The 13,649-nt window shown below is 43.4% G+C and overlaps 1 pseudogene; it reads left to right on the top strand.

Annotated features, from left to right (window-relative positions):
* Window positions 1-11,220: 11,220 nt before the first annotated feature.
* Window positions 11,221-11,338, top strand: LOC126206518 (5S ribosomal RNA; annotated as a pseudogene).
* The last annotated feature ends 2,311 nt before the right edge of the window (window positions 11,339-13,649 follow it).

Raw genomic sequence — 13,649 nt, 5'->3', positions numbered from 1 at the left:
TCCTCAAACTTACTATCAAAAATGTCTTCGAGAGACTGTAGCATCGTTACAAACTCATAAAAATGTTCTTTGAGGATCTCCTATTCCAAATGATTTACACTAACAACTAGTGCAAGGCTCGGGAAGTGTACACACGACATTTCTGACAGCTGCTTTGCCCACAAAAGTAGGTTTATCTTGAATGCCAAAATAGTGTCAAACACTTCGCTAATTACCTTATTTCTACTTTGCAAAGCTACATTCAAGCTGTTCAGATTCTTGGTTACATCATTTAAAAACGCAAGGTCTAAAATCCACTGTGGGTGGTCCTATTCCTTCATCGGTTTTCCTTTCGCGTCCGTGAATAATGCTATATCTTTACGTAAATTAAAAAATCTTTCTAAAACGACACCTCGACTCAGCCAGCGTACTTCACAAAAATATAAAAAATCGTCGTATTCACAATCCAGATCTGCCAGGAACGATTTGAATTGTCTGTGTCGAAAATCGTATGATCTGAGAATGTTAACTGTTCTTATAACCACGTCCATGACGCCAACTAGTTTGGCACATTTTGCTAGCAAATTAACACGGTGAAGAACGCAATGTATTGCTGGTAGTTGCCGCTGGACACCGACGGCTTTCAACGTATTTCGTATCAAAGCAACGACACCAGACTTATGACCAATCATTGCAGGAGCCCCATCTGTTGGAGTCGATGAAAGTTTTTCCCAACATAGCTCGTATTTCTCTATTATATGTTCTACGCACGGAAATATATCCTCCGCGGTTGTTGTGTAATGCATTGGCACTAAATCGAGGAGTTCCTCAATCACATTAAACTGAGCATCAACGCTTCTCAAAGAGACTGCAAGTTGAGGAAGATCACATACATATGTGCTTTCGTCGAATGCTAATGAAAAGAAAAACCAAATCTTTGATCCTCTTTCTAATTGAGCTTCCACATCGTGTACCATTTCTTCAATGTGCCTGCAAACCGTTCTCCAAGACAGAGGAGCGATTTCAAAAACAGGAAGGCTTGCTGGGCACAAAATTGTTGCGGCAGCATCAAAACACTGTTTCACAAATTCTCCATCACCGAAGTGCTGTGATGTTTTAGCTATTTTAAGAGCTACATGATAACTTAGCTGTCATCGCTGCATCGCTATGGATGATGAGGTTTTCGTCTTGTAAATACGTACAGAAGAAGGTAAAAGTGGCGAAAATGCACGTAACAGATTATTAATAACAGTTACAATGTGATTCAATGTCATAATTATCTACATGTATACATACGTCTTTCTACTTTTTCTGCTTCATTTTGGTAAGTTTGGCTTTTCTTTCTTCATTGTTCAAACCGACTATATCCTTCTCGAGAAGCAGTTGATAATGTCGCTGCACATTGTACTTCTTCCGTGAAGACAATGTTGCATTGCAAATCAAACACTGAGGTCCGCTTTGCGTTCCAACAAAAGAGTACTCTTCTTCCCATTGTGGATTAACGCGTATGGGTTCAAAGGACTTTCGTTTCAACAATTTTAACTCCTCCTCAGCCATTTTCCACCCACTAGTTCTGTTTTATCTAAACACCGAACGCGATTTCTACACAGACGATAGAAACGACGGGAAGTAAATGGACCGAGTGGCTCCGCACGGTGCAGTGACGTGCGTGGCAAGGCGATTAGATGGTGGGAGTGCTGTTGGCTGGCAAAGTGGGGGAGAGTCGGGGGCAGGCCTTGCGGGCAAATGCGAGCGCCCGCGCTCGCGAAACGGTATTTGCCCAGCCCTGACTTAAAGGAACTGTGAAGTCATCTAGGCTGACGTAGGCTGTACACATGGCATGAATGAATGATACGGATATACCAAAAAAGATTTTACAAGGAAAGTCAATTGGACGGAAAGGACGTGGTGGACGGAAAACTAGATGGGAGGACGAAGTCATAGAATACCTTTTAGAAGATGGGCTGCAGGAACTGGAAAATGCCAGCAACGGACCGGGATAAAGGGAATAGTTGAAGAGGCCAGTACTCATCATGAGTTGCAGCGCCGTAGGAGAAGAAGAAGTAAGTTTGGAATGAAAGTAACGGAAGTAATAGAAGTAGCAGAAATGAGGACAGTAAGAAATTTAACATGAAATTGGTGAACCCGAAGTAGACGAAGTTAAGGAATTCTGCTACCTTGGGAGCAAAATAACCCATGATGTAACAAACAAGGAGGACGTGAAAAGCAGAGAAGCACAGGCAAAGAGGGGATTTCTGGCCAAAAGAAGTTTATTAGTATCAAATTGAGCTTTAACTTGAAGAAAAAATTTCTGTACGTTTGGAGAACTGCATTGTATTCTAGTGAACCATATAGAGTGGGAAAATCCGAACAGAAGAAATGGAAGCGTTTCAGATGTGGTGCTACAGAAGAATGTAGATAATTAGATTGACTGATAAGGTAATTATCGAAACCTCAGAATCGGCGAAGAAAGGAACATAGAAAATATTGACAAGAAGAAGCGACAGGGTGATAGGGCATCTGGCTAGACATCGGGGTATAACTTCCATCGTACTAGAGGGAGCTGCAGAGGGTACAAACTGTAGAGGAAGACAGAGATTGGAATTTGTCCAACAAATAATTGAGGACGTAGGGTGCAAGTGCAACCGTGATACGAACAGGCTACCTCAGCAGAGCAGGAGAGGAATCCATGGCGGGCCGCATCAAACCAAGCAGAACACTCGTAACTAAAAAAAAAGGCCCTTTTACTCGGGAGCTGTTCAGGCAGCATGCATACTATCAGCCGTTCCTGATCCTCAAAACTTATCATAATGCAGCCTAAGGGATGTTTCATTTGATATTACACCGGTGGCCAGTGCCAAAAAGTTTATTTTTGGATCGATTGTGCTTCAGCACTATTCTGTCTTAAATCAATTTTCCAAGGAAACTATAAGTTCAGACAGGCTGTTTTATTATGTTTTCAATAAACTTATGTCTATTATATTTGTAATCGTTAATTGCATGAAGTGCGACAAAATTTACATTGTGAGGGCTGCATGAAATCAATTGAGTCCCCTCAGCACGAAGAAATCGAATGACAGAACACACTTCACACATGGCAGGAGACTCCATTGTTCAAGCCATGGAAGTACCATTCACGAAATAAAACATGTGCCAGTTGGACGAGATCCTCCCCGGTATACGCAGATGTGTTATTGTGAGAGAACGAGATTCAGAGAAAGTAATGGGTAGAAGTTAGTGTTAGGGAAGATGGACTTTGTAACCAGTTATGTGAAGAAACAAGTGGAGACAGGGAGTGAGATAGCGCCCCGTGGCTGTGTCGTAATAAACGAGACGAGTGGCGACCTGCGACCTGACGCGCCGTGTTGCACCAGGATTTACGCCGGGCCTCGGGTGGGAGCGGCGCCTAATAATCGGCGGTTAATCCATTAGCTGCCCCTGGGGCGCCCTCCTATAATCCTCGACACACAGGAGCCGCCGCGCCGCATTGTCCGCAGCTTTTATCTGAGCCGGCGTTCCGCGACCATTCAACTGCTAACGACGTAGTCTCGCTTCCAGGCCGCACCCGACAACGCAACGCAGGCGCCTGCCTTGTATGCAGCCCGCGCAACCAGCTACTGCTGGGTACAGGCTAGGGAGGTAACGCAGGTGCTTTCAATTGAACCCGAGAAGGCGTACAAAGCTGAGCAAATGAAGCTCTGACTACAAAAACAACCCATAGGGCCCTTGTCAAAAATGTACATTTTTCACGAGTTCAGTGAAACGCTGTAAATCACCATACATCCCCTAATACTCTGTTATACATTTTTACATTACTTTTTTTATTGCTTCCAAGGGATACCTTTCAACTTTTCTCAGAAAATTTAGCTGGGTGTAGGACGAAAAAGACACGACACATGTACTATAATAACATCGTGCTACGCTAATGTAACACAGAACAACAGGTTGAGTAATCATCAATAGCCACGTTCTCTTTCTTACGTGAAATTAAGAAGAAATTCTGGTCGTTGGAGTGGAGAAAAATTGACCTCCTCTTGGAGAAAAAGAAGTTAAGGCCGTATCACCACACTTGCCGTAATATCATGTCATCCACGTCACGCCAAAACATTCCACAACGCATTTCCAATTACGGCATTACATAGGCTGCCAACGGACCATCACATCACGTCTCTTCACCGTGAAGGTTTCTCGGGAAGAAAATTTTTACGGTGTCATCGTCTGCAAACATCGGAAATCATCCTAGTTTTGCTGGACCCCTTCATGTTATAATATTGGATTTCGTGCTTTGTTTTTGTGGTCTTTACAGGTAGAAATATCAGTTGCAAATCCTACCGATGACATTCTTATGCCTTGAATTTTTATCACACATCTGAGGTTTTACTTCCGTCGTTGCTTATTCTGTTCGACAGTAGATGGACACTGCATTATAGCCCTACGCCCCCTTCAGTTCAATTACTTCTCTCCTATGAAACCTCCTGGCAGATTAAAACTGTGTGCCGGACCGAGGCTCGAACTCGGGATCTTTGCCTTTCGCGGGCAAGTGCTCTTCCATCTGAGCTATCTAAGCGCGGCTCGCGACCTGGCTACACAGCTTCAGTTCTATCAGTGCCTCGTCTCCTATCTTCCAAACCTCAAAGAAGCTCGTCTGCAAACCAGGTTCGAAAGGCGAAGGTCCTGGGTTCGAGTCGCAGTCCGGCACACAGTTTTAAAGGCAAAGTTTCTGAGTTCGAGTCTCGGTTCGGCACACAGTTTTAATCTGCCAGGAAGTTTCATATCAGCGTACACTCCGCTACAGAGTGAAAATCTCATCCTGGAGTCTCCGCAATATCCTTTCTTCCAGGAGTGCTAAATCTGCTAGGTTCGCAGAAGGGCTTGTGTGAGGTTTGGAAGGTAGGAGATGGGGTACTGGTGGAATTGACGCTGTGGGGACGGGTCGTGAGTCGTGCTTGGGTAGCTCAGCGTGTTGGGTCAAAGGGCCGATTGTCCTCTGTAATAAAAAAAACTGAGTGAAGAAATCAATGATCAACTTGAACAGATATCATGTGACGTCCGCCCAGACCAAACGAAACGAATAAAGCCAAACTAAATCATTAAAAATAAAAATTTAAAAAAAAGGTATGGCAGAGCACTTGCCTGCGAAAGGCAAAGGTCTCGAGTTCGAATCTCGGTCCGGAACACAGTTTTAATCTGCCAGGAAGTTTCATATCAGCGTACATTCCGCTGCAGAGTGAAAATCTCATTCTGGATACTTATATCCTGATCATCTATACTTAATTTTTCATCTTGGCAGTTGTAAATATTGCATAATATAGGAATTATTACTCCTCAAAAAAAAATGGTTCAAATGGCTCTGAGCACTATGGGACATAACATCTGAGGTCATCAGTCCCCTAGAACTTAGAACTACTTAAACCTAACTAACCTAAGAACATCACACACATCCATGCCCGAGGCAGGATTCGAACCTGGGACCGTAGCGGTCGCGCAGTTCCAGACTGAAGTGCCTAGAACCGCTCGGCCATATCGGCCGGCTATTACTCCTCTTTCGATACTTTGCGGCCTGATATTAATCGGTCAGAGTCTACGACGGTCACTGCAAACGAAATGCAATTTTATTTTTTTAAAAATGCCACTTTCAGTCTACATCTTTGTTATTCACAATTGTCACCGAAACATGCAACATGAAAAAAACTGTTCAAATGTGTGTGAAATCTTATGGGAATTAACTGCTAAGGTCATCAGTCCCTACGCTTACACACTACTTAACCTAAATTCTCCTAAGGACAAACACACACACCCATGCCTGAGGGAGGACTCGAACCTCCGCCGGGATCAGCCGCACAGTCCATGACTGCAGCGCCCAAGGCCGCTCAGCTAATCCCGCGCGGCCAATCGACGCGTTTTAATTCAGTTTAATTCTTTTCACAACTCGAGCTGTCATAGTACATCGTCAAAATCGCTACTGTACTTGACCTTAGTCTAAAGCAGCGTGCCATTAGTTCCTGTGTTGTGCGAACGAAGCAGTGACAAACTTTCGCAAGAGATTTAAGAAGGTGTATAGAGATAACGTTGCAAAGTTAGTGTAGGCCAAGTATATTCTCTGGTGAAAGTGGTCACGCCAAAACTCGGCACACCCTGCGCAGCGGCAGATGGAACTCTGCACTGACTCCTGACAATCTGCAGCGTACTCAGAATCTGCCTTCGGCTGCTGAACACATAACATTGAACAAACTGCCAGTACGGGTGGGGGAGGGGGGTCAAAGAAGTGAGTGTGTGCAAAATACTGAGACAACGTTAAATAACCTCTGCGTCCGGTACGTTCCGAAAATGACCACTGACCATGGTGTGCAGCGAATTTGGAACAGTACGATAATTCTGTTGTTTACATCCTAGCAAGAAATGTGACCAGAGATAAAACCAGGTGGCATCTCATGGAACTGCAAAAGGAAAGGCGACAAATAGAACGACATTGTGCAAACTCCTTCAGTAAGAAGGCATTGAGAACTGCGCCTTTAGCAGAATAAGTATCGGCTACTGTTTCGTTTTTTCATTTTTTTTTCAGAATGACTCTTGCTTCTGGGCATCGTGCCACACAAAAGCTCCACCAGTTCTGGCGCGTATGTGATAACCCTTAAAAAACTTCCTGCTCGAATATGTCACGTTGGATAACTTAGGTAAAAACACGATGTTTTTTTGCTGCATAATAATGTCAGACCGAGATGACAAAACGTGGGTGGAAAACATTAAAAAACCCACACCGCCGCCCTAAACCAGCACAGTGTGTGTTAATTGGTTAGATAGTTTAGTTAGTTAGTTTTCATATTCCATAGAAAATCTGAACCATTCTGTTATTAAAATGAAGTCGAACGAGTCAGTTTACAGGATATGTATACATGATTGGTGTTTAAATGAATGAAAACACTACTTTTCACTGCTACTCATGCAATTATACTTAAAACCAAGTTAGTTTTTATTATACTTTTTTCAAACTACCAGCTGTTAAATAGAAGTTCGTCCATGGAACAGATGGAGATAACCAGCAAAATGGTTTTATATTTCATTTAAAACTTGCTTTGCTATCTGTCAGACATTTTGTGTCACTGGGAAAATGATCAAAAATATTTAAGGTTACTTATTGAAATCCTTCCTGAGCCACTGACAGCTTTAATAAAGGTCAGTGTCTTCTACTGTAAGCACCAACATCATGTCAAATGGCAATGGATTATCTACGAGGAATTTCATTAGCCAATGTAGGTATTGTGATGGTGCAGTTAAAATGCCTAATTCCTTGAAGAGATACCTACACGACGACCGCGTGTGGACCTCACATATTACTCACACTGCTCGCTTTTACGCAATCAGTACTTTCTTTCTAAGTGGTGAGCTACCACAGAAAATTATTTCATAAGACCTTATTTAGTGGAAATGTGCTAAATACGTTAGCAGGCTGATTCGTCTGTTTTCAGGACTAGCAATTATAAGAACTTCATTGTATGAGAATCTCAGTGATATTGTTCTTCCAGTTCCAGTTTTCGTCAATGTGTACACTCAAAAATATGCAGCGTTCTACTGTACTTACTGAATCCTTTTTATGTACGACATGAATTGTTGGTATGACTCCATTTGTTGTCCAGAACTGAGCATACTATTGTGTTTTCTCAAAATTTTGAGGTAGTCATTTTCAAAGAACCGATTAATAATTCTTTGTAAATCTCTTGCTTTCTTATTAATGCGATTTATCATAGCAATAGTACCGTCAATTCTGCTTAGTTAATGTGCAGTTACTCACAGAGGTTCTGTTTCAGCTGTAATTATAGTATATCAGAGAAACCTGGCAGATATCTAATGCGATAATACAGAACCGATTTACGCTGCAAAAAGGCAGTTGCACTTTTTGTCATCAGGTGAAAACCTGGCGCTGTGGATGCAAAACGTATAGAAATGTTTCCATACGTAAGGGTTAGGAACGGGATGTGGGCAGAAAGGTTCTAACAAGTCACAAAGGCATAATGTTGGTTTTATTATAAACCAATGCTTACACGATTTTCTCAGTGTGAGAATTGGAGGCGTCGACGAGATGCTGCATCAGTAAAATGACTTCATCAACAGTTGTTTGCAGTAGTTCTGGTGGATTCTGAGCGACGTGTTCCTGTATGCTGACCGTCAAATCAGGTAGAGACCTAACGTGTCCGTGTTAACTTTGAGACACCCCCAAAGCCAAAAGTCACATGAATTATGGAATTAGATGCTGTATAAGGAGGTCTCGATAAAATACAATCATAACGGTAAAAGTGACAGTCCTCTGGGCGTGTTCTCTTCAAAGAGGAACGTAGCGAGAATATAGGTGCTTGTGAAACCAAACCACACGGTCACATACTTCGAGTGTAATGACTCCTCCTGTACAACGCGCGATTTAACAGCTCCTCAAATACGGAAGTTCTGTTTATACACCGCACCGTACAGAGTAAAATGTGCCTCGTCAGTTGATAAACGCTGCACGGGCCATATTCATAAAAATGGTTCAAATGACTCTGAGCACTATGGGACTTAACATCTGAAGTCATCAGTCCCCTAGAGCTTAGAACTACTTAAACCTAACGAACCTAAGGACATCACACGCATCCATGCACGAGGCAGGATTCGAACATACGACCGTAGCAGTCGTGCGGTTCCGGACTGAAGTGCCTAGAACCGCTCGTCCACCACGGCCGGCCCATATCCATCAACTTCGATCCGTGCCTGAAAGCAAAAAGCAAATTCAGAATGTTTCTGCAGATCATGAGGATTCAGTGGCTGCACTGACTGAATCTTGAACGGATACAAGTGTAAAATAGATCGTAAAACTTTCCGCACTGTGACGCTGCACGAGCACTAGCACTACACTGGGCACGTGCTGCGTGGTCAGTTACAGCAACAACAACCTGGTCAATAAGTTCCATGTGCCATACGAAGCCCACTTGCGTTTCAGACTTTCATTACCATCTTTTTAAACTATTTAATAACGTCTTGCTTCTCCTCAGACCTTTCACTTGGCGATACTGTCTCAACGCAGCGCTGTAGCTGCTGCCGTTCGCATAAAACTGTTTCACTGTGCTCGGTCTCTCTTCCCGATACCTTGGTGTTCACTCATGCTGCGTTTGTCAAATACCGACGAGGCTCTCATACAATCATACAGCGAACAGAGACAGATTTGCACCAGGTGACCAGAATTGGAAATAAGTTTTTTTCTAGCGTAAATGGGATCAGCTTTGAGACAAATTCCGCCATCCGATAATTACAGCCCACTCTGGACCTACGTGGTTAGCTGAAATTTAATAAAATCCAACCAGTGTAAGGAATAGGAGTGCATCCAAAATGCATCCCTGTGGAACTGTCTTTGTAATTTCTCCCCAGCCACAAAAATGTTCTACCCTTCCAATACAGTTCGAATTATTCAGCACAGCTTTTTACATTCTGTTTGTTAAGTGATTACTACTCTTCGATAAACTGAAGGATTTCCTTCGTGGAACGAGATATGAAGATGATGACTCCCTTGTGAAGACTGTTAAACAGTGGTTCTAACGTTTTGGTCCTGATTTCTAGCGTAAAGGTACACAGGCAACCCATGGAAGCGCAAAGCAGTTTAAAAAGACGGAGATGCCGTAGAAATATGACGTCCTTCCTCTCATGCACATCAATGTGCTCTGAAAGTATCAGAGGTACGGAAAATAGAGTAAATCTTAAAAAAATCGCAAAGCATTTCTTGTAGCGTGATCTTTATAGTATGGGCAACCAGTGACAAAGAGGCGACATTTCGTCTGCATTTTAAGTTCTTTGTAGACATCAGAAGAGGCGTTCCTCAGCCGCCCACTGTATTCCTGTGTGCAAAAAAATCCTCGCCCGCTGCGAGACTCAAAAAAACGAGGCCCTGTGGTCTCGCGTTTGTGCGTTGCACGGCTTTGTTTCCTTTATCGACGGGTTCGCCGACCGCGGCGCCGCCTGCGCCTTTGACGTGGGAGCGCCACCGCCACCGCCTTCAGGCCTACAGCGGTCTGCGCCTTGGCGATAAGCGACGCAGCTGATCCCGCGGGAGCGCTCCTCAGGGCGCGGAAACGCTGCCGTGTTGCGCGCGCCGCCGCCGCGCCGCGCCGCGCCGGTGGAACTGGTCGCAGCCACTGTGGCCGAGGGCGCTCGCCGCGGGCCGCGTCTGGCGCCCGCTTCTTTCTCATACAGTTTGTCACGTAGACAGTACACACTGACACACAAATTAGCCCCGTCCAATGCAAACCAAGATCCACGGACGAGATTTAAACAAACATAATTTTTTTTTTCATGTATTGATCGTTATCGTTTTAGCGACTTATACAGATAAACGCAAAAATAAATTATTATAATAATTTAGCCAGATAGCAGTAATGCAAAAGAAACACTAACTGCAGCAGTAATAAAGAATGAGAAAACAATAAAAAGGAGAGTAAGTTTCTGAGGAAAACAGAGGTAGGTAGGAAGAACTTCAGCTGAAATCATTAAAGTAAAAGTAATGTTCTGTAGCCAGCCTGACACGAAGAAATTTACAGCATTTAAAAAAAAATTCATTGGGGTTCCACTTTTTGTGTAGAGGAATATGAGAGGCAGTAGAATGATAACGAGGGAAATGGAAGAAAGTAAGTTATTAACGTATAAATAATCACCATAACCGTTAAAAAATTTGTTGACTGGTCCACTTGTTGCCAAGGTTGTACACTGCAGAAATTTGTCTGGGAAGTCCTTATACACCCTCCATACAGTCTCTACCAATCGGAGTCCTCAAGAAAGACATTCGAGGTCATCTGATGAAGAGGTGCACACCTTCGTACCAAATGGTTCAAATGGCTCTGAGCACTATGGGACTCAACTGCTGTGGTCATAAGTCCTCTAGAACTTAGAACTACTTAAACCTAACTAACCTAAGGACAGCACACAACACCCAGCCATCACGAGGCAGAGAAAATCCCTGACCCCGCCGGGAATCGAACCCGGGAACCCGGGCGTGGGAAGCGAGAACGCTACCGCACGACCACGAGATGCGGGCACACCTTCGTACCATCAACCTTACGCGGGCAACGGCAAACATATTTCCATGAAGACTTTGAACGTCGTTTCTCACAGTGCGATACATGTATTAACAGTTGTGGTGGTTCCGTTTTAATTAATAAACAGTTTACTTACCTTTTCTTTTTCCGATGTGTCTCTTTTTAATTTGAGTGTCATAAAATGTAATGGGGCAACGGCCTTGCCGCAGTGGATACACAGGTTCCCGTGAGATCACCGAAGTTAAGCGCTGTCGGGCGTGGTCGGCACTTGGTTGGGTGACCATCCAGGCCGCCATGCGCTGTTGCCAGTTTTCGGGGTGCACTCAGCATGTGGCGCTACAACGCAGTTTTTGCTATGAATTTCTTTGCTTACTTAACACATTAAACTGTTTGTATACAATGTATTGTCTAGTGTAAATATGTATTGTAAATACTGTGTTCAAATTATGTAATGTTTAACACTGGCAAGTCAGGGCATATTTACTTAACGTTGAAGTCAGAGAGAATTGTTTTGTCGTGCCGCTGGGCGCGGGAGCAGTGACGCCGTGCTCGGAGTAAGACGTACAGTCGAGTGCTGCTAGTCCTAGCTGTGTTACATCTAACGGCTAGTGTGTGGATCTAAGTACGACGGGGAAGTAATGGTCGGCATATCTGGAAACATGGCCGGGCAAGCTATTATGGATTAATGGGCACAGTGCGGAAGAAACGAGGGCTTAAATGTGAAGCGCACTGTGGGCCCAAGTCGCAACAGTAAAAGCCCGCTGCCACATTGTGTCGCTGCCGTGGACTTCCGTCTATCCACCGACAACGAGGGAAGTAAGATCTACGTAATTTTCGTAGGATAAAATTATAGAAGGCTTGCCAGTGACTGTGCTTTTCTCTGAAGTTGAACAATTAATAACAAGCACTTTATAATCGAAGTGTTGCAATTACATCCCACCCGACAATAGCACCAATTAGCTTCCTTCCGATCACTTCCTTATTGAACCGAGTGTGTCACGCCCTTATCAAGAGAAAATACGTTAATTATCAAATTATTTGCATAGATGGTGAAGAGTCAATTTCCGACTGGTTATCGTAGTTAATTGCTACACTTAATAAGCTTACGCCAACCGTGGTAACTTAATAATAGACTGAAGTAATAAATTTGATTATTAAGATTTATTTAAATGCATATTCAGCTGAAGTTAGTTCAAGGATATTTCATGAAACTATAAAGCATATTCCACCTGCAACCCCCCAATTAATGAATTATTATCATTCAAAACATAGTTAATCAATTATTGGCAATATATTTCATTATCAGTAGATTAAATTGTGCAAAGTACCTAATTTTAAAGACAGAATGACAGTCCATTATTCAAAATCTCGATAGATAATTATCTGTGTTGTCAGCATTGCACTTAGCTGACAAATATGAAAAAAATAACTATCAAAATACTTATTGAAAGCTAACCATTAATGTTTAAATGTAGTTAGATTGTTATGACAGTGTTTTATATTACTACTGAGCCTGACACAGCACTTACGTAAAAGTTTCTGTTCCACCTGCTGCGCTACAAACAGGTAAACTTTATTTTTGACACAATTATTCACGTACTTAACAGTAATGTCGCTTATAAGTTGAGCTGGCGACCGATTTTTGAATTGCTTTTACAACTTAATCATTTCTTTCGGCAAAATTTCCACTGGAAAAATTTATTTCCAAATTATTTCCATTATTTCATTTACCGATCGTTATTGAATGAAATTACTCATTCAATAACGATCAAGTTATAACTTCTCCTGTTTCCCGCGGAATAATCATTATTTGCTTCGGATTCGGATGCCTTATCCCGACGCGGGTCAAAATTCATAATTCACTGTCATTATCAACTAGTAATTTTGCAAATCCCGGGAAGCAGGGGTGGGGGGTGTTATAAGCCTCGTGATGCCAATTGAGGAGCTACTCGATCGAATAGAGGCGGCTTCGGTCAAGCATACCATCATAAGGACCGGGAGACGGTGTGCTGACCCCAAGACCCTCCTTTCCCCAACCTCCACTGAGGATGACACGGCTGTCGCATGATCCCGGTAGGCCACTTATAAAATGTAATCCGACGTTTCGGCAGGCTCTTGCAACCAGGAAAGCTATGTGTTGGCCAACCACTGACGTGAACTCGTTGGGGGGGGGGGGGGGGGTTGTAGGAGGGGGGGGGGGAAACGGTAATGCTGTCTCATTTATCAGCAACGCGATGCTATACAGTCGGAAGCTAACTGTGTTGCTAAACGATGTAGCACAACGCAGCGTTTCTACAGCCGAGTATGTGGCGGGTGTTAGGCATTGGTGGTATGCCAATGGCTTTGTCTCAAATACACAGCTCCTCTCCTGCGGCAGCGCAGGTTGGACGCCTGTCTATGTCACATCGCGGAGCGTTGCGCAAGCGAGGTTGTTTGCCTCTTGTGCTTCTCGCAAGTAACTACGATATCGACACAATATGGCTCATTTCTATAGGAAGTCAACCATCAATATCGGCTTTGTACCGGATTCGCGCGACCCAAAACCTTTGTAATCGAACGCTTCGTACGGGAAGATATCAGAATAGATCCTGAGGACCTGATAGGCATCCACCTCTTTAT

This window comes from Schistocerca nitens, chromosome 1, assembly GCF_023898315.1.
Source record: "Schistocerca nitens isolate TAMUIC-IGC-003100 chromosome 1, iqSchNite1.1, whole genome shotgun sequence".
Classification (NCBI taxonomy): Eukaryota; Metazoa; Arthropoda; class Insecta; order Orthoptera; family Acrididae; genus Schistocerca; species Schistocerca nitens.
The sequence above is the reverse complement of the archived record's forward strand: the minus strand, read 5'-3'. Positions and strand labels throughout refer to the sequence as shown.